This window comes from Castor canadensis, chromosome 8 (genome assembly GCF_047511655.1).
Source record: "Castor canadensis chromosome 8, mCasCan1.hap1v2, whole genome shotgun sequence".
Classification (NCBI taxonomy): domain Eukaryota; kingdom Metazoa; phylum Chordata; class Mammalia; order Rodentia; family Castoridae; genus Castor; species Castor canadensis.
This window is the reverse complement of record NC_133393.1, coordinates 94,869,092-94,889,014: the sequence shown is the minus strand read 5'-3', so window position 1 is coordinate 94,889,014 and position 19,923 is coordinate 94,869,092.

Sequence of the window (19,923 nt, the reverse complement as noted above, 5' to 3'; positions counted from 1 at the left end):
TCACGTGGGCAGGAACAGAAGCAGAAACCAAGGCTGCCTGTACACCACAGCGAAATATAGGCGGCCTGTTCTGCTTGGTGAGTTTACAAGCAGAAACCAAGGCTGCCTTTACACCAGAGCGACTTGCAGGCAGCCTGTTCTGCTTGGTGAGTTGCCTGCCCCAGTGACACAGACACCTATGGCAGGTTTCAGAAACACCATAACCTATGGAAGAAGCATAAAACTCTCAGGCAAGACCTTCAAATCTGCACAGGTTCTCTGAGGCACATCACAGTACACCTTTCATTCATGGAAACGAAGACATAAAGTCAGAGCCACACCAGGGTGCTCCTCAAGTGACTTCGGGAAGGAACCTAATTTCTACCCAACAGTGATGGCAAACTGAACAACAAATATCCCACACACCCTCACACACACGAAAATAGTGATATACTAACAGTTATCTTGTGTGTGCATTTCTTACATGCTATGGAGTTAATTACAGCTTTGAGCAAGACCAGAAGTCATGGAACATCACACAGCCTTCTTCATTCCATGTGTTTCCCCAGAGGAAATGAAAGATTTTGATTAAAGGAGACTTTTGCATGGCTACGCAGCGGAAACAGTCAAAGAGTGTGAAATAGTTGCGAGTTTGAGAATTTATGACAAGGAGCAAAGAAATTAATACATGAAGATACTACAGGTATTAAACAGACACAAGGACAGACACACATACACAAAGATAAACAGAGAGGTCGACACACAGACACAAACACACACACGCACACACACACACACATACACACACACATACACACACAAACATACACCCAGGAGCGCAGCCTGTATTCAAGGCATGTCGAATGTTATCTGCAACGGCTGAAATCCTTTTGTTATCCTACTGAGTGGACACTTTCAGCACTTGAGAAAGGATCAAACTTAGAAAAACACGTGAAGTGACATGGGTTCCACCAATGTCCTTGAAGGAAGACATACTACCACCATTATGCCAAGGAACGAGTAAGACTAATCCAGAGTCAGTGCCTGAAGCCATCACTTGAGTTGAAGTCAATTCTAGCAAAGTAACGATGCATGTACATACATGCATCGCGATAGCCTGACTACACTGGCCATATTCAAGGAACAGTGAATCTTTCCTCCTCAGACAATTGATTACAGTTGATCTAGGGAATAACAACGCAGAGAAAAACTCAAAATTACTGTCTTCCAAGTAGCATTTCTGAGTGGCATTATGAGGATCTGATCATCTAATGGATACTGATCCAGGAAATATTTTTAACCACACATGCGCCCCTACACATAAACACACCCACAGAGTGCCTGTGATCCATGAATATTAACGATTTTGGAATAAGTGAATTACTTACTCCAAAAGTAAAAGACTTCTCATCTAAGAAAAGTACCTTTTAGCAGAACGCATTCTTAGGAATACCTACAAACACTGGGGATGAGGTGAATTTCTTGAAACCTTCAATGCCCGTGGTTTAATGGACCCTGCAGACCAGAGAAGAAATTATGTTAGATCAACAAGTGCCTGTGCTGGGCCTCCATGTAACCTTTTCCTCCCTTGACAGTCCACTAGAACCACACCCTGAGATCACGTGGTCAGGATTAGCAGCAGAAACCAAGGCTTCCTGGGAGCACAATGACATCCAGGCGGCCTATTATGCTTGGTGAGTTCCTGCGAAACGACGCAGAGGACTATGGACACTAAAAGCTGTGTGGCACAGTCGCTTATGGTAGCTGTGAAGAATGGAACAACTCGAATCTGATATGCTCAGGTCACCCATGTGCTCCTGCCATGCGTGCCCCGTATACCTAGGACCCAAGTAAAAGAGAAGGCTTCCACACAACACAGTGGCTCCTACCTCCAGCTTCTCATGCTTGGCTGGCTGCGCTACCATAGCAACAGGCCATGCAGGAGCTGCCTCAGGATTCTTTATGTTCCAGGGGCTGGGATCCCACTGTGACTTCACAACCAAGTATGTCCTGATTGGTCAGACCACGTAAGCACTGCCTCTAAGGCCCCTCTCCCTGCAGTCTCCAGCCACTTGTGTGGCAGTTTCCTGGCAAGAACTGATCTGGGGATTGCTTTTCTCCTCCATGTTCTCTCCACAGATCATTGAATGTTCAACTGGCATGACATTTCTGTCATGTTCCAAACTACTCCCAATCTGGACCCCACACTTTGGAGGACAGGAAGGATTTCACCTGGTGAGTACAAAAATACCTCAAGCCCCTTGAAGGTAAAGCAGACCAGAAAACTCCCTGAACCTTGCATCAGGCAACTTCCTTCAAAGAACTACATCTCCCATCATCTCGGAGGGGATTCCCTCATGTGGACCAAAAAAGTCACACAGTGAGGACCAGGGACTCTTATCCAGCTTTTTGTGTTCCTATCTTGAACAAAACATGCAAACACACACACTGGCTGCCAAGAGCCTCAAGGTGACCACATGAATTCATTGCCTCTCGACACAGAAATTACTTCACTTTGATCTGAGAAATACATAGGCACCACACGCTATTGTCTAGGAATGCTTAGGTTTCTCTAGTCAGTGAAAGTTTTACCAAGTCTCGGGACAATGGCACGTTTCAGAAAGACCATAACCTATGGAATAAGCATGAAACTCTCAGGGAAGACCTTCAAATCTGCAAAGGTTCTCTGAGGGACATCACAGTACACCTTTCATTCATGGAACCGAAGACATAAAGTCAGAGCCACACAATGCTGCTTCTCAAGTGACTTCGGGAAGGAACCTAATTCCTACAAATCAGTGATGGCAGCCCGAACAACAGATATTCCACACACTCACACACACAAAATTAGTGATGTACTCAAAATTATCTTGTATGTGAATTTCGTACATTCTATGGAGTGATTTACATCCGTTAGCATGACCAGAAGTCATGGAACATCACACAGCCTTCTACATTCCATCTGTTTCCACAGTTTAAAAGATAGATTTTGATTCAAGGAGACTTCCGCATGCCTAAGCAGTGGATACATTCAACGAGGGTGAAATAGTTGCTAGTATAAGAATTTATGAGAAACTGCAAGGAAATTAATACATGAAGACACTGCAAATATTAAACACAGACACAAAAACAAACATACACAAAAAGAAAGACAGACAGACAGGTAGACACACACACACAACTCACACACACACCCCCAGGAACTTGGCCTGTATTTCAACGCATGTCCAATATTATCTGCAAACCCTGAAATTCTGGCGGGACCTTACTGAGGGGACATTTTAAGCACTTTACAAAGGATCAAACTTAGAAAACCACTTAAAGTGAGATTGGGTCCAGCAGTGTCCTTGGAAGGAACACATACTACCACGATTCTGCCAAGGAATAACTGAAGCCTAATCCAGAGTAGTTGCCTGAAGCCATCACTTGCATTGAAATCACTTCTACCTGGGTCACAATGCACGTACATACATGCATCATGATAACCTGACGTACACTGGCAATATTCAAGGAACGTTGAATCATTCCTCCTCAGACAATTGACTACAGTTGTCCTACGGAATAGCTACATGGAGAAAAACCCAAAATTGCTGCTTTCCAGGATGCATTTCTGACTGGGATAATTAGGATGAAAGCATCCAACTGACACTGATCCTGGATTACTTTAAACCACACATGCGCCACCACACATAAAAACACCCACAGAATGGCTGTGATCCATGAATATGAACTATTTTGGAGTAAGTGAATTTCTGGGCTTTCATCTAAGAAGAACACCTTTCACCAGAACTCATACTTACGAATACCTGGAAACATTGGTGAACGAGGTGAATGTCTTCAAACCTTCACTGCTCGTGGTTTAATGGACCTGCAGACCAGAGAAGAATTTATGTCAGATCAACAGGTGTCTGTGCTGTGCCTCCATGTAAACTTTTCCTCCCTTGCCAATCCACTAGAACCACACCCTGAGATCACGTGGGCAGGAACAGAAGCAGAAACCAAGGCTGCCTGTACACCACAGCGAAATATAGGCGGCCTGTTCTGCTTGGTGAGTTTACAAGCAGAAACCAAGGCTGCCTTTACACCAGAGCGACTTGCAGGCAGCCTGTTCTGCTTGGTGAGTTGCCTGCCCCAGTGACACAGACACCTCTGGCAGGTTTCAGAAACACCATAACCTATGGAAGAAGCATAAAACTCTCAGGCAAGACCTTCAAATCTGCAGAGGTTCTCTGAGGCACATCACAGTACACCTTTCATTCATGGAAACGAAGACATAAAGTCAGAGCCACACCAGGGTGCTCCTCAAGTGACTTCGGGAAGGAACCTAATTTCTACCCAACAGTGATGGCAAACTGAACAACAAATATCCCACACACCCTCACACACACGAAAATAGTGATATACTAACAGTTATCTTGTGTGTGCATTTCTTACATGCTATGGAGTTAATTACAGCTTTGAGCAAGACCAGAAGTCATGGAACATCACACAGCCTTCTTCATTCCATGTGTTTCCCCAGAGGAAATGAAAGATTTTGATTAAAGGAGACTTTTGCATGGCTACGCAGCGGAAACAGTCAAAGAGTGTGAAATAGTTGCGAGTTTGAGAATTTATGACAAGGAGCAAAGAAATTAATACATGAAGATACTACAGGTATTAAACAGACACAAGGACAGACACACATACACAAAGATAAACAGAGAGGTCGACACACAGACACAAACACACACACGCACACACACACACACATACACACACACATACACACACAAACATACACCCAGGAGCGCAGCCTGTATTCAAGGCATGTCGAATGTTATCTGCAACGGCTGAAATCCTTTCGTTATCCTACTGAGTGGACACTTTCAGCACTTGAGAAAGGATCAAACTTAGAAAAACACGTGAAGTGACATGGGTTCCACCAATGTCCTTGAAGGAAGACATACTACCACCATTATGCCAAGGAACGAGTAAGACTAATCCAGAGTCAGTGCCTGAAGCCATCACTTGAGTTGAAGTCAATTCTAGCAAAGTAACGATGCATGTACATACATGCATCGCGATAGCCTGACTACACTGGCCATATTCAAGGAACAGTGAATCTTTCCTCCTCAGACAATTGATTACAGTTGATCTAGGGAATAACAACGCAGAGAAAAACTCAAAATTACTGTCTTCCAAGTAGCATTCCTGAGTGGCATTATGAGGATCTGATCATCTAATGGATACTGATCCAGGAAATATTTTTAACCACACATGCGCCCCTACACATAAACACACCCACAGAGTGCCTGTGATCCATGAATATTAACGATTTTGGAGTAAGTGAATTACTTACTCCAAAAGTAAATGACTTCTCATCTAAGAAAAGTACCTTTTAGCAGAACCCATTCTTAGGAATACCTACAAACACTGGGGATGAGGTGAATTTCTTGAAACCTTCAATGCCCGTGGTTTAATGGACCCTGCAGACCAGAGAAGAAATTATGTTAGATCAACAAGTGCCTGTGCTGGGCCTCCATGTAACCTTTTCCTCCCTTGACAGTCCACTAGAACCACACCCTGAGATCACGTGGTCAGGATTAGCAGCAGAAACCAAGGCTTCCTGGGAGCACAATGACATCCAGGCGGCCTATTATGCTTGGTGAGTTCCTGCGAAACGACGCAGAGGACTATGGACACTAAAAGCTGTGTGGCACAGTCGCTTATGGTAGCTGTGAAGAATGGAACAACTCGAATCTGATATGCTCAGGTCAACCATGTGCTCCTGCCATGCGTGCCCCGTATACCTAGGACCCAAGTAAAAGAGAAGGCTTCCACACAACACAGTGGCTCCTACCTCCAGCTTCTCATGCTTGGCTGGCTGCGCTACCATAGCAACAGGCCATGCAGGAGCTGCCTCAGGATTCTTTATGTTCCAGGGGCTGGGATCCCACTGTGACTTCACAACCAAGTATGTCCTGATTGGTCAGACCACGTAAGCACTGCCTCTAAGGCCCCTCTCCCTGCAGTCTCCAGCCACTTGTGTGGCAGTTTCCTGGCAAGAACTGATCTGGGGATTGCTTTTCTCCTCCATGTTCTCTCCACAGATCATTGAATGTTCAACTGGCATGACATTTCTGTCATGTTCCAAACTACTCCCAATCTGGACCCCACACTTTGGAGGACAGGAAGGATTTCACCTGGTGAGTACAAAAATACCTCAAGCCCCTTGAAGGTAAAGCAGACCAGAAAACTCCCTGAACCTTGCATCAGGCAACTTCCTTCAAAGAACTACATCTCCCATCATCTCGGAGGGGATTCCCTCATGTGGACCAAAAAAGTCACACAGTGAGGACCAGGGACTCTTATCCAGCTTTTTGTGTTCCTATCTTGAACAAAACATGCAAACACACACACTGGCTGCCAAGAGCCTCAAGGTGACCACATGAATTCATTGCCTCTCGACACAGAAATTACTTCACTTTGATCTGAGAAATACATAGGCACCACACGCTATTGTCTAGGAATGCTTAGGTTTCTCTAGTCAGTGAAAGTTTTACCAAGTCTCGGGACAATGGCACGTTTCAGAAAGACCATAAGCTATGGAATAAGCATGAAACTCTCAGGGAAGACCTTCAAATCTGCAAAGGTTCTCTGAGGGACATCACAGTACACCTTTCATTCATGGAACCGAAGACATAAAGTCAGAGCCACACAATGCTGCTCCTCAAGTGACTTCGGGAAGGAACCTAATTCCTACAAATCAGTGATGGCAGCCCGAACAACAGATATTCCACACACACTCACACACACAAAATTAGTGGTGTACTCAAAATTATCTTGTATGTGAATTTCGTACATTCTATGGAGTGATTTACATCCGTTAGCATGACCAGAAGTCATGGAACATCACACAGCCTTCTACATTCCATCTGTTTCCACAGTTTTAAAGATAGATTTTGATTCAAGGAGACTTCCGCATGCCTAAGCAGTGGATACATTCAACGAGGGTGAAATAGTTGCTAGTATAAGAATTTATGAGAAACTGCAAGGAAATTAATACATGAAGACACTGCAAATATTAAACACAGACACAAAAACAAACATACACAAAAAGAAAGACAGACAGACAGGTAGACACACACACACAACTCACACACACACCCCCAGGAACTTGGCCTGTATTTCAACGCATGTCCAATATTATCTGCAAACCCTGAAATTCTGGCGGGACCTTACTGAGGGGACATTTTAAGCACTTTACAAAGGATCAAACTTAGAAAACCACTTAAAGTGAGATTGGGTCCAGCAGTGTCCTTGGAAGGAACACATACTACCACGATTCTGCCAAGGAATAACTGAAGCCTAATCCAGAGTAGTTGCCTGAAGCCATCACTTGCATTGAAATCACTTCTACCTGGGTCACAATGCACGTACATACATGCATCATGATAACCTGACGTACACTGGCTATATTCAAGGAACATTGAAACATTCCTCCTCAGACAATTGACTACAGTTGTCCTAGGGAATAGCTACATGGAGAAAAACCCAAAATTGCTGCTTTCCAGGATGCATTTCTGACTGGGATAATTAGGATGAAAGCATCCAACTGACACAGATCCTGGATTACTTTAAACCACACATGCGCCCCCACACATAAAAACACCCACAGAATGGCTGTGATCCATGAATATGAACTATTTTGGAGTAAGTGAATTTCTGGGCTTTCATCTAAGAAGAACACCTTTCACCAGAACTCATACTTACGAATACCTGGAAACACTGGTGAACGAGGTGAATGTCTTCAAACCTTCACTGCTCGTGGTTTAATGGACCTGCAGACCAGAGAAGAATTTATGTCAGATCAACAGGTGCCTGTGCTGTGCCTCCATGTAAACTTTTCCTCCCTTGCCAATCCACTAGAACCACACCCTGAGATCACGTGGGCAGGAACAGAAGCAGAAACCAAGGCTGCCTGTACACCACAGCGAAATATAGGCGGCCTGTTCTGCTTGGTGAGTTTACAAGCAGAAACCAAGGCTGCCTTTACACCAGAGCGACTTGCAGGAAGCCTGTTCTGCTTGGTGAGTTGCCTGCCCCAGTGACACAGACACCTATGGCAGGTTTCAGAAACACCATAACCTATGGAAGAAGCATAAAACTCTCAGGCAAGACCTTCAAATCTGCAGAGGTTCTCTGAGGCACATCACAGTACACCTTTCATTCATGGAAACGAAGACATAAAGTCAGAGCCACACCAGGGTGCTCCTCAAGTGACTTCGGGAAGGAACCTAATTTCTACCCAACAGTGATGGCAAACTGAACAACAAATATCCCACACACCCTCACACACACGAAAATAGTGATATACTAACAGTTATCTTGTGTGTGCATTTCTTACATGCTATGGAGTTAATTACAGCTTTGAGCAAGACCAGAAGTCATGGAACATCACACAGCCTTCTTCATTCCATGTGTTTCCCCAGAGGAAATGAAAGATTTTGATTAAAGGAGACTTTTGCATGGCTACGCAGCGGAAACAGTCAAAGAGTGTGAAATAGTTGCGAGTTTGAGAATTTATGACAAGGAGCAAAGAAATTAATACATGAAGATACTACAGGTATTAAACAGACACAAGGACAGACACACATACACAAAGATAAACAGAGAGGTCGACACACAGACACAAACACACACACGCACACACACACACACATACACACACACATACACACACAAACATACACCCAGGAGCGCAGCCTGTATTCAAGGCAAGTCGAATGTTATCTGCAACGGCTGACATCCTTTTGTTATCCTACTGAGTGGACACTTTCAGCACTTGAGAAAGGATCAAACTTAGAAAAACACGTGAAGTGACATGGGTTCCACCAATGTCCTTGAAGGAAGACATACTACCACCATTATGCCAAGGAACGAGTAAGACTAATCCAGAGTCAGTGCCTGAAGCCATCACTTGAGTTGAAGTCAATTCTAGCAAAGTAACGATGCATGTACATACATGCATCGCGATAGCCTGACTACACTGGCCATATTCAAGGAACAGTGAATCTTTCCTCCTCAGACAATTGATTACAGTTGATCTAGGGAATAACAACGCAGAGAAAAACTCAAAATTACTGTCTTCCAAGTAGCATTCCTGAGTGGCATTATGAGGATCTGTTCATCTAATGGATACTGATCCAGGAAATATTTTTAACCACACATGCGCCCCTACACATAAACACACCCACAGAGTGCCTGTGATCCATGAATATTAACGATTTTGGAGTAAGTGAATTACTTACTCCAAAAGTAAAAGACTTCTCATCTAAGAAAAGTACCTTTTAGCAGAACGCATTCTTAGGAATACCTACAAACACTGGGGATGAGGTGAATTTCTTGAAACCTTCAATGCCCGTGGTTTAATGGACCCTGCAGACCAGAGAAGAAATTATGTTAGATCAACAAGTGCCTGTGCTGGGCCTCCATGTAACCTTTTCCTCCCTTGACAGTCCACTAGAACCACACCCTGAGATCACGTGGTCAGGATTAGCAGCAGAAACCAAGGCTTCCTGGGAGCACAATGACATCCAGGCGGCCTATTATGCTTGGTGAGTTCCTGCGAAACGACGCAGAGGACTATGGACACTAAAAGCTGTGTGGCACAGTCGCTTATGGTAGCTGTGAAGAATGGAACAACTCGAATCTGATATGCTCAGGTCACCCATGTGCTCCTGCCATGCGTGCCCCGTATACCTAGGACCCAAGTAAAAGAGAAGGCTTCCACACAACACAGTGGCTCCTACCTCCAGCTTCTCATGCTTGGCTGGCTGCGCTACCATAGCAACAGGCCATGCAGGAGCTGCCTCAGGATTCTTTATGTTCCAGGGGCTGGGATCCCACTGTGACTTCACAACCAAGTATGTCCTGATTGGTCAGACCACGTAAGCACTGCCTCTAAGGCCCCTCTCCCTGCAGTCTCCAGCCACTTGTGTGGCAGTTTCCTGGCAAGAACTGATCTGGGGATTGCTTTTCTCCTCCATGTTCTCTCCACAGATCATTGAATGTTCAACTGGCATGACATTTCTGTCATGTTCCAAACTACTCCCAATCTGGACCCCACACTTTGGAGGACAGGAAGGATTTCACCTGGTGAGTACAAAAATACCTCAAGCCCCTTGAAGGTAAAGCAGACCAGAAAACTCCCTGAACCTTGCATCAGGCAACTTCCTTCAAAGAACTACATCTCCCATCATCTCGGAGGGGATTCCCTCATGTGGACCAAAAAAGTCACACAGTGAGGACCAGGGACTCTTATCCAGCTTTTTGTGTTCCTATCTTGAACAAAACATGCAAACACACACACTGGCTGCCAAGAGCCTCAAGGTGACCACATGAATTCATTGCCTCTCGACACAGAAATTACTTCACTTTGATCTGAGAAATACATAGGCACCACACGCTATTGTCTAGGAATGCTTAGGTTTCTCTAGTCAGTGAAAGTTTTACCAAGTCTCGGGACAATGGCACGTTTCAGAAAGACCATAACCTATGGAATAAGCATGAAACTCTCAGGGAAGACCTTCAAATCTGCAAAGGTTCTCTGAGGGACATCACAGTACACCTTTCATTCATGGAACCGAAGACATAAAGTCAGAGCCACACAATGCTGCTTCTCAAGTGACTTCGGGAAGGAACCTAATTCCTACAAATCAGTGATGGCAGCCCGAACAACAGATATTCCACACACTCACACACACAAAATTAGTGATGTACTCAAAATTATCTTGTATGTGAATTTCGTACATTCTATGGAGTGATTTACATCCGTTAGCATGACCAGAAGTCATGGAACATCACACAGCCTTCTACATTCCATCTGTTTCCACAGTTTAAAAGATAGATTTTGATTCAAGGAGACTTCCGCATGCCTAAGCAGTGGATACATTCAACGAGGGTGAAATAGTTGCTAGTATAAGAATTTATGAGAAACTGCAAGGAAATTAATACATGAAGACACTGCAAATATTAAACACAGACACAAAAACAAACATACACAAAAAGAAAGACAGACAGACAGGTAGACACACACACACAACTCACACACACACCCCCAGGAACTTGGCCTGTATTTCAACGCATGTCCAATATTATCTGCAAACCCTGAAATTCTGGCGGGACCTTACTGAGGGGACATTTTAAGCACTTTACAAAGGATCAAACTTAGAAAACCACTTAAAGTGAGATTGGGTCCAGCAGTGTCCTTGGAAGGAACACATACTACCACGATTCTGCCAAGGAATAACTGAAGCCTAATCCAGAGTAGTTGCCTGAAGCCATCACTTGCATTGAAATCACTTCTACCTGGGTCACAATGCACGTACATACATGCATCATGATAACCTGACGTACACTGGCAATATTCAAGGAACGTTGAATCATTCCTCCTCAGACAATTGACTACAGTTGTCCTACGGAATAGCTACATGGAGAAAAACCCAAAATTGCTGCTTTCCAGGATGCATTTCTGACTGGGATAATTAGGATGAAAGCATCCAACTGACACTGATCCTGGATTACTTTAAACCACACATGCGCCACCACACATAAAAACACCCACAGAATGGCTGTGATCCATGAATATGAACTATTTTGGAGTAAGTGAATTTCTGGGCTTTCATCTAAGAAGAACACCTTTCACCAGAACTCATACTTACGAATACCTGGAAACATTGGTGAACGAGGTGAATGTCTTCAAACCTTCACTGCTCGTGGTTTAATGGACCTGCAGACCAGAGAAGAATTTATGTCAGATCAACAGGTGTCTGTGCTGTGCCTCCATGTAAACTTTTCCTCCCTTGCCAATCCACTAGAACCACACCCTGAGATCACGTGGGCAGGAACAGAAGCAGAAACCAAGGCTGCCTGTACACCACAGCGAAATATAGGCGGCCTGTTCTGCTTGGTGAGTTTACAAGCAGAAACCAAGGCTGCCTTTACACCAGAGCGACTTGCAGGCAGCCTGTTCTGCTTGGTGAGTTGCCTGCCCCAGTGACACAGACACCTCTGGCAGGTTTCAGAAACACCATAACCTATGGAAGAAGCATAAAACTCTCAGGCAAGACCTTCAAATCTGCAGAGGTTCTCTGAGGCACATCACAGTACACCTTTCATTCATGGAAACGAAGACATAAAGTCAGAGCCACACCAGGGTGCTCCTCAAGTGACTTCGGGAAGGAACCTAATTTCTACCCAACAGTGATGGCAAACTGAACAACAAATATCCCACACACCCTCACACACACGAAAATAGTGATATACTAACAGTTATCTTGTGTGTGCATTTCTTACATGCTATGGAGTTAATTACAGCTTTGAGCAAGACCAGAAGTCATGGAACATCACACAGCCTTCTTCATTCCATGTGTTTCCCCAGAGGAAATGAAAGATTTTGATTAAAGGAGACTTTTGCATGGCTACGCAGCGGAAACAGTCAAAGAGTGTGAAATAGTTGCGAGTTTGAGAATTTATGACAAGGAGCAAAGAAATTAATACATGAAGATACTACAGGTATTAAACAGACACAAGGACAGACACACATACACAAAGATAAACAGAGAGGTCGACACACAGACACAAACACACACACGCACACACACACACACATACACACACACATACACACACAAACATACACCCAGGAGCGCAGCCTGTATTCAAGGCATGTCGAATGTTATCTGCAACGGCTGAAATCCTTTCGTTATCCTACTGAGTGGACACTTTCAGCACTTGAGAAAGGATCAAACTTAGAAAAACACGTGAAGTGACATGGGTTCCACCAATGTCCTTGAAGGAAGACATACTACCACCATTATGCCAAGGAACGAGTAAGACTAATCCAGAGTCAGTGCCTGAAGCCATCACTTGAGTTGAAGTCAATTCTAGCAAAGTAACGATGCATGTACATACATGCATCGCGATAGCCTGACTACACTGGCCATATTCAAGGAACAGTGAATCTTTCCTCCTCAGACAATTGATTACAGTTGATCTAGGGAATAACAACGCAGAGAAAAACTCAAAATTACTGTCTTCCAAGTAGCATTCCTGAGTGGCATTATGAGGATCTGATCATCTAATGGATACTGATCCAGGAAATATTTTTAACCACACATGCGCCCCTACACATAAACACACCCACAGAGTGCCTGTGATCCATGAATATTAACGATTTTGGAGTAAGTGAATTACTTACTCCAAAAGTAAAAGACTTCTCATCTAAGAAAAGTACCTTTTAGCAGAACCCATTCTTAGGAATACCTACAAACACTGGGGATGAGGTGAATTTCTTGAAACCTTCAATGCCCGTGGTTTAATGGACCCTGCAGACCAGAGAAGAAATTATGTTAGATCAACAAGTGCCTGTGCTGGGCCTCCATGTAACCTTTTCCTCCCTTGACAGTCCACTAGAACCACACCCTGAGATCACGTGGTCAGGATTAGCAGCAGAAACCAAGGCTTCCTGGGAGCACAATGACATCCAGGCGGCCTATTATGCTTGGTGAGTTCCTGCGAAACGACGCAGAGGACTATGGACACTAAAAGCTGTGTGGCACAGTCGCTTATGGTAGCTGTGAAGAATGGAACAACTCGAATCTGATATGCTCAGGTCACCCATGTGCTCCTGCCATGCGTGCCCCGTATACCTAGGACCCAAGTAAAAGAGAAGGCTTCCACACAACACAGTGGCTCCTACCTCCAGCTTCTCATGCTTGGCTGGCTGCGCTACCATAGCAACAGGCCATGCAGGAGCTGCCTCAGGATTCTTTATGTTCCAGGGGCTGGGATCCCACTGTGACTTCACAACCAAGTATGTCCTGATTGGTCAGACCACGTAAGCACTGCCTCTAAGGCCCCTCTCCCTGCAGTCTCCAGCCACTTGTGTGGCAGTTTCCTGGCAAGAACTGATCTGGGGATTGCTTTTCTCCTCCATGTTCTCTCCACAGATCATTGAATGTTCAACTGGCATGACATTTCTGTCATGTTCCAAACTACTCCCAATCTGGACCCCACACTTTGGAGGACAGGAAGGATTTCACCTGGTGAGTACAAAAATACCTCAAGCCCCTTGAAGGTAAAGCAGACCAGAAAACTCCCTGAACCTTGCATCAGGCAACTTCCTTCAAAGAACTACATCTCCCATCATCTCGGAGGGGATTCCCTCATGTGGACCAAAAAAGTCACACAGTGAGGACCAGGGACTCTTATCCAGCTTTTTGTGTTCCTATCTTGAACAAAACATGCAAACACACACACTGGCTGCCAAGAGCCTCAAGGTGACCACATGAATTCATTGCCTCTCGACACAGAAATTACTTCACTTTGATCTGAGAAATACATAGGCACCACACGCTATTGTCTAGGAATGCTTAGGTTTCTCTAGTCAGTGAAAGTTTTACCAAGTCTCGGGACAATGGCACGTTTCAGAAAGACCATAAGCTATGGAATAAGCATGAAACTCTCAGGGAAGACCTTCAAATCTGCAAAGGTTCTCTGAGGGACATCACAGTACACCTTTCATTCATGGAACCGAAGACATAAAGTCAGAGCCACACAATGCTGCTCCTCAAGTGACTTCGGGAAGGAACCTAATTCCTACAAATCAGTGATGGCAGCCCGAACAACAGATATTCCACACACACTCACACACACAAAATTAGTGGTGTACTCAAAATTATCTTGTATGTGAATTTCGTACATTCTATGGAGTGATTTACATCCGTTAGCATGACCAGAAGTCATGGAACATCACACAGCCTTCTACATTCCATCTGTTTCCACAGTTTTAAAGATAGATTTTGATTCAAGGAGACTTCCGCATGCCTAAGCAGTGGATACATTCAACGAGGGTGAAATAGTTGCTAGTATAAGAATTTATGAGAAACTGCAAGGAAATTAATACATGAAGACACTGCAAATATTAAACACAGACACAAAAACAAACATACACAAAAAGAAAGACAGACAGACAGGTAGACACACACACACAACTCACACACACACCCCCAGGAACTTGGCCTGTATTTCAACGCATGTCCAATATTATCTGCAAACCCTGAAATTCTGGCGGGACCTTACTGAGGGGACATTTTAAGCACTTTACAAAGGATCAAACTTAGAAAACCACTTAAAGTGAGATTGGGTCCAGCAGTGTCCTTGGAAGGAACACATACTACCACGATTCTGCCAAGGAATAACTGAAGCCTAATCCAGAGTAGTTGCCTGAAGCCATCACTTGCATTGAAATCACTTCTACCTGGGTCACAATGCACGTACATACATGCATCATGATAACCTGACGTACACTGGCTATATTCAAGGAACATTGAAACATTCCTCCTCAGACAATTGACTACAGTTGTCCTAGGGAATAGCTACATGGAGAAAAACCCAAAATTGCTGCTTTCCAGGATGCATTTCTGACTGGGATAATTAGGATGAAAGCATCCAACTGACACAGATCCTGGATTACTTTAAACCACACATGCGCCCCCACACATAAAAACACCCACAGAATGGCTGTGATCCATGAATATGAACTATTTTGGAGTAAGTGAATTTCTGGGCTTTCATCTAAGAAGAACACCTTTCACCAGAACTCATACTTACGAATACCTGGAAACACTGGTGAACGAGGTGAATGTCTTCAAACCTTCACTGCTCGTGGTTTAATGGACCTGCAGACCAGAGAAGAATTTATGTCAGATCAACAGGTGCCTGTGCTGTGCCTCCATGTAAACTTTTCCTCCCTTGCCAATCCACTAGAACCACACCCTGAGATCACGTGGGCAGGAACAGAAGCAGAAACCAAGGCTGCCTGTACACCACAGCGAAATATAGGCGGCCTGTTCTGCTTGGTGAGTTTACAAGCAGAAACCAAGGCTGCCTTTACACCAGAGCGACTTGCAGGAAGCCTGTTCTGCTTGGTGAGTTGCCTGCCCCAGTGACACAGACACCTATGGCAGGTTTCAGAAACACCATAACCTATGGAAGAAGCATAAAACTCTCAGGCAAGACCTTCAAATCTGCAGAGGTTCTCTGAGGCACATCACAGTACACCTTTCATTCATGGAAACGAAGACATAAAGTCAGAGCCACACCAGGGTGCTCCTCAAGTGACTTCGGGAAGGAACCTAATTTCTACCCAACAGTGATGGCAAACTGAACAACAAATATCCCACACACCCTCACACACACGAAAATAGTGATATACTAACAGTTATCTTGTGTGTGCATTTCTTACATGCTATGGAGTTAATTACAGCTTTGAGCAAGACCAGAAGTCATGGAACATCACACAGCCTTCTTCATTCCATGTGTTTCCCCAGAGGAAATGAAAGATTTTGATTAAAGGAGACTTTTGCATGGCTACGCAGCGGAAACAGTCAAAGAGTGTGAAATAGTTGCGAGTTTGAGAATTTATGACAAGGAGCAAAGAAATTAATACATGAAGATACTACAGGTATTAAACAGACACAAGGACAGACACACATACACAAAGATAAACAGAGAGGTCGACACACAGACACAAACACACACACGCACACACACACACACATACACACACACATACACACACAAACATACACCCAGGAGCGCAGCCTGTATTCAAGGCAAGTCGAATGTTATCTGCAACGGCTGACATCCTTTTGTTATCCTACTGAGTGGACACTTTCAGCACTTGAGAAAGGATCAAACTTAGAAAAACACGTGAAGTGACATGGGTTCCACCAATGTCCTTGAAGGAAGACATACTACCACCATTATGCCAAGGAACGAGTAAGACTAATCCAGAGTCAGTGCCTGAAGCCATCACTTGAGTTGAAGTCAATTCTAGCAAAGTAACGATGCATGTACATACATGCATCGCGATAGCCTGACTACACTGGCCATATTCAAGGAACAGTGAATCTTTCCTCCTCAGACAATTGATTACAGTTGATCTAGGGAATAACAACGCAGAGAAAAACTCAAAATTACTGTCTTCCAAGTAGCATTCCTGAGTGGCATTATGAGGATCTGTTCATCTAATGGATACTGATCCAGGAAATATTTTTAACCACACATGCGCCCCTACACATAAACACACCCACAGAGTGCCTGTGATCCATGAATATTAACGATTTTGGAGTAAGTGAATTACTTACTCCAAAAGTAAAAGACTTCTCATCTAAGAAAAGTACCTTTTAGCAGAACGCATTCTTAGGAATACCTACAAACACTGGGGATGAGGTGAATTTCTTGAAACCTTCAATGCCCGTGGTTTAATGGACCCTGCAGACCAGAGAAGAAATTATGTTAGATCAACAAGTGCCTGTGCTGGGCCTCCATGTAACCTTTTCCTCCCTTGACAGTCCACTAGAACCACACCCTGAGATCACGTGGTCAGGATTAGCAGCAGAAACCAAGGCTTCCTGGGAGCACAATGACATCCAGGCGGCCTATTATGCTTGGTGAGTTCCTGCGAAACGACGCAGAGGACTATGGACACTAAAAGCTGTGTGGCACAGTCGCTTATGGTAGCTGTGAAGAATGGAACAACTCGAATCTGATATGCTCAGGTCACCCATGTGCTCCTGCCATGCGTGCCCCGTATACCTAGGACCCAAGTAAAAGAGAAGGCTTCCACACAACACAGTGGCTCCTACCTCCAGCTTCTCATGCTTGGCTGGCTGCGCTACCATAGCAACAGGCCATGCAGGAGCTGCCTCAGGATTCTTTATGTTCCAGGGGCTGGGATCCCACTGTGACTTCACAACCAAGTATGTCCTGATTGGTCAGACCACGTAAGCACTGCCTCTAAGGCCCCTCTCCCTGCAGTCTCCAGCCACTTGTGTGGCAGTTTCCTGGCAAGAACTGATCTGGGGATTGCTTTTCTCCTCCATGTTCTCTCCACAGATCATTGAATGTTCAACTGGCATGACATTTCTGTCATGTTCCAAACTACTCCCAATCTGGACCCCACACTTTGGAGGACAGGAAGGATTTCACCTGGTGAGTACAAAAATACCTCAAGCCCCTTGAAGGTAAAGCAGACCAGAAAACTCCCTGAACCTTGCATCAGGCAACTTCCTTCAAAGAACTACATCTCCCATCATCTCGGAGGGGATTCCCTCATGTGGACCAAAAAAGTCACACAGTGAGGACCAGGGACTCTTATCCAGCTTTTTGTGTTCCTATCTTGAACAAAACATGCAAACACACACACTGGCTGCCAAGAGCCTCAAGGTGACCACATGAATTCATTGCCTCTCGACACAGAAATTACTTCACTTTGATCTGAGAAATACATAGGCACCACACGCTATTGTCTAGGAATGCTTAGGTTTCTCTAGTCAGTGAAAGTTTTACCAAGTCTCGGGACAATGGCACGTTTCAGAAAGACCATAAGCTATGGAATAAGCATGAAACTCTCAGGGAAGACCTTCAAATCTGCAAAGGTTCTCTGAGGGACATCACAGTACACCTTTCATTCATGGAACCGAAGACATAAAGTCAGAGCCACACAATGCTGCTCCTCAAGTGACTTCGGGAAGGAACCTAATTCCTACAAATCAGTGATGGCAGCCCGAACAACAGATATTCCACACACACTCACACACACAAAATTAGTGGTGTACTCAAAATTATCTTGTATGTGAATTTCGTACATTCTATGGAGTGATTTACATCCGTTAGCATGACCAGAAGTCATGGAACATCACACAGCCTTCTACATTCCATCTGTTTCCACAGTTTTAAAGATAGATTTTGATTCAAGGAGACTTCCGCATGCCTAAGCAGTGGATACATTCAACGAGGGTGAAATAGTTGCTAGTATAAGAATTTATGAGAAACTGCAAGGAAATTAATACATGAAGACACTGCAAATATTAAACACAGACACAAAAACAAACATACACAAAAAGAAAGACAGACAGACAGGTAGACACACACACACAACTCACACACACACCCCCAGGAACTTGGCCTGTATTTCAACGCATGTCCAATATTATCTGCAAACCCTGAAATTCTGGCGGGACCTTACTGAGGGGACATTTTAAGCACTTTACAAAGGATCAAACTTAGAAAACCACTTAAAGTGAGATTGGGTCCAGCAGTGTCCTTGGAAGGAACACATACTACCACGATTCTGCCAAGGAATAACTGAAGCCTAATCCAGAGTAGTTGCCTGAAGCCATCACTTGCATTGAAATCACTTCTACCTGGGTCACAATGCACGTACATACATGCATCATGATAACCTGACGTACACTGGCTATATTCAAGGAACATTGAAACATTCCTCCTCAGACAATTGACTACAGTTGTCCTAGGGAATAGCTACATGGAGAAAAACCCAAAATTGCTGCTTTCCAGGATGCATTTCTGACTGGGATAATTAGGATGAAAGCATCCAACTGACACAGATCCTGGATTACTTTAAACCACACATGCGCCCCCACACATAAAAACACCCACAGAATGGCTGTGATCCATGAATATGAACTATTTTGGAGTAAGTGAATTTCTGGGCTTTCATCTAAGAAGAACACCTTTCACCAGAACTCATACTTACGAATACCTGGAAACACTGGTGAACGAGGTGAATGTCTTCAAACCTTCACTGCTCGTGGTTTAATGGACCTGCAGACCAGAGAAGAATTTATGTCAGATCAACAGGTGCCTGTGCTGTGCCTCCATGTAAACTTTTCCTCCTTGCCAATCCACTAGAACCACACCCTGAGATCACGTGGGCAGGAACAGAAGCAGAAACCAAGGCTGCCTGTACACCACAGCGAAATATAGGCGGCCTGTTCTGCTTGGTGAGTTTACAAGCAGAAACCAAGGCTGCCTTTACACCAGAGCGACTTGCAGGAAGCCTGTTCTGCTTGGTGAGTTGCCTGCCCCAGTGAC